General features: G+C 44.3%; 1 protein-coding gene across 1 annotated transcript in view; it reads left to right on the top strand.

The window, feature by feature from the left end:
• Window positions 1-2,245: 2,245 nt before the first annotated feature.
• The window catches only part of TMEM221 (transmembrane protein 221), a 4,563-nt gene continuing 3,892 nt past the window's right edge, over window positions 2,246-2,916 (top strand). Inside the window, exon 1 of the mRNA XM_042442112.1 lies at window positions 2,246-2,700. The gene's annotated coding sequence lies outside the window, so the exon portion shown is untranslated. The remainder of the gene's footprint in view (window positions 2,701-2,916) is intronic.

The raw sequence follows: 2,916 nt of genomic DNA, 5'->3' as shown, positions 1-2,916 counted from the left end.
CCAAAGGAGGACAACCAAAATGGTGAAAGGTCTGGAAACCACCAAGCCATATGAGGAACGGCCGAAAGAGCTGGGTATGTTTAGCCTGGAGAAGAGAAGATTGAAGCATGACATGAAAACCATTTTTAAATATTGGAAGGTTTAAATATAAAGGATTTAAATTTAAACAGGAGGGATGGAGTAAGCTTGTTTTTGCTGCTCCAGAGAACAGAACTCAGAGCAATGGACGCAAACTCCAGGAAAAGAGATTCCATCTAAACAGAAGGAGGAACATCCTGACAGTAAGAGCTGTTTGACAGTGAAACAGACTCCCTTGGAGAGCGGTGGAGTCTCCTTCTTTGGAGGTCTTTAAACAGAGGCTGGATGGCCATCTGTCTGGGATGCTTTGATTGTGAGTTCCTGCATGGCGGAATGGGGTTGGACTGGATGGCCCTTGGGGTCCCTACCAACTCTACGATTCTATAAGTTGACATGCAACGTCAAGGCATAGGCACACATGCACACCACTTTCCAAGATAGCTCTGGTGTTCCTGCAGACTGCCAGCAAACCCAGGGGTGCCTCTTTAAGTTCTTCTCCAAAGGGCCAGCCTTGCTTATGGCCCACTCTGTCCATTCATATTATAATCCAAAAATTCCATTTCGGTGAGCAGTGCCAAAACTTGCACGCTTGGAAAGAGTCTTGCTCATTACTGCTCCGCGTCACGTCCAGCATTTTTCCCACATTGGCTCCTGTCCTTCTGTATTATAGATTCAGATTTCCCTTTTATTTTTTGCTCAGATGCTCTGAAGTTTGGCCAACAAACTCCATGGTGCTGGGTCCATCCGACTCCCCCACTTTTGCGTCCTTCTGCAATTGACAAAACAAAGGTCCCTCTATTCTCGGGGACAATGAAAGGGAAAAAAACGGGCCGCACAATTTCAGCGTGTGCTCCTCTGTGCAGCACCATGCAAAGATGGATTTTGCAAAACATGGTCAACGGAGACCGTTGCTCCCTTGCTGAGGCCTCAAATGCATGTTGAATAGAGTTCCCTTGTTTCTCAAGGATTGCAAAGGACAAAAACAAGTCGCAAAAATAAACCTTTTAAACAGTTTTTCTAACTCACACAAGTTTGCCCTTACATTAAGATCCTTCTTCCCTTAAGCAGTTGCAGCTTACTTTCAAAACAGGCTATTTCTTGCTTCTTCTTCTTCTTTTGAAATAGTGGGATTTAGTGGTTTGAATGTTGCAACCACACTGCAGAAAATAATCCAGTTTGACTCCACTTTAACTCCCATGGCTCAATGCTATGCAATCCTGGGTTCTGTAGTTTGTGATGGCACCAACAGAGGCTGCATCTGCACTGCAGAAATAATCCAGTTTGATACTACTTTAACTGCCATGTGTCAATGCAAAGTCTGCAAATGCAAAGAGGCTGCATCCACACTGCAGAAATAATCCATTTTGATACCACTTTAACTGCCATGTGTCAATGTAAAGTCTGCAAATGTAAAGAGGCTGCATCCACACTGCAGAAATAATCCAGTTTGATACCACTTTAACTGCCATGTGTCAATGCAAAGTCTGCAAATGCAAAGAGGCTGCATCCACACTGCAGAAATAATCCATTTTGATACCATTTTAACTGCCAGGTGTAGATGCAAAGTCCTGGGATTTGAGTTTGTTGTGGCACCAGAGCTCTCTGACCGAGAAGGCTAACGTCTCACGAAACTAGACTTCGGAAAATTCCATTGCAGTGAGCCAGGGCATATAAAGTGGTGTCAAACTCTATTATTTCTGCAGTATGAATGCAGCCTAGGAGTCTGGGAGAACGTGGTTTGAATCTCCACTCAAGCATGGAAACCCATTTAGTGATTTTGGGCAGGCCACACTCTCAGCCTCAAAGGAATTAAAGGATAAACCTCCCCAGAAGAAAACATTTTATTGTAAGAGCAGGATGAGATCCCAAAGTCCATCTTAGTGTCTACAATGAATGAGATAGCTATCCAAGCTCTGTTTAAAACCCTCCAGTGAAGGAGAAGCCACTGCTTCTTCTTCAAAAAAGGGTAACCATTCCTTATCTATAAAATCCCACAAAACACTGATACCTTTAATCGGCCGAACAGAAATGCACAAAAGACATGATGCAAGCTTTCGAAGCTCCACTGGCTTCTTCATCAGGCAAAGGGGTTAAGAATCTTACAGGAGAGACAGAAAAATGATAAAATGACGATGTTCTGTTTCGAATACAACACCAGCATTTTTAACAATCCAAGATATTGTTTTGAGGTTCCTCGACCACAGTCAATAGAGCTCTCTTTCTCAAAGCTTGGGGTAGGTTCTTTGCCAAGACTACAACCCCCAGAATCCCCCAGTAATCATAGGATTCTGGGGGTGATAGTCCTAAACAGTAACTTTCCCAACCTGTGCAAATCTGCCCCATTAACTCAGTCTCTCCAGTCCCTTGCCTCTTTGGTCTTCTCTGTTTGGGGTCTCAAGGTCTGACTGTAAACTGCTTGGGGCAGAGACCTGCTAGCTTTACACCAAACATTACACCAGGAGCGAGAAGTGCAAAGATGGTGCTGTGTGAATAAGAGGAATTGAGTAACTACAGTCTTTTTTCTTTGGGTTCATAGCAGCGACTGGTTCCTCCTAGACAGCCGGAAAGTGCGCCACGTTGCTGTCGGTCTGTTTTGCTGTGGAATCTCGGTCTACCTGGCAGGTAAGTGGGCCTATTTCCACCACCTCTCAACCATCTTTTGGGGTAGCTCATGCTTGCCCTCTGTTCAAAAATGATGCCTCCCTTCAGGTCATCATTATTATTATGCATTACCTTATAATTTTAATAAATATACAGTGGGCCCTTGGTATCCGCTGGGGTTTGGTTCCAGGATCCCCCGTGGATACCAAAACCCGTGGATCCTCAAGTCCCATTATA

The sequence above is a fragment of the Sceloporus undulatus genome, chromosome 10 (assembly GCF_019175285.1).
Source record: "Sceloporus undulatus isolate JIND9_A2432 ecotype Alabama chromosome 10, SceUnd_v1.1, whole genome shotgun sequence".
NCBI classification, from domain to species: Eukaryota; Metazoa; Chordata; class Lepidosauria; order Squamata; family Phrynosomatidae; genus Sceloporus; species Sceloporus undulatus.
Note: the sequence above shows the minus strand (reverse complement) of the source record. Positions and strands in the feature narration are given on the sequence as shown.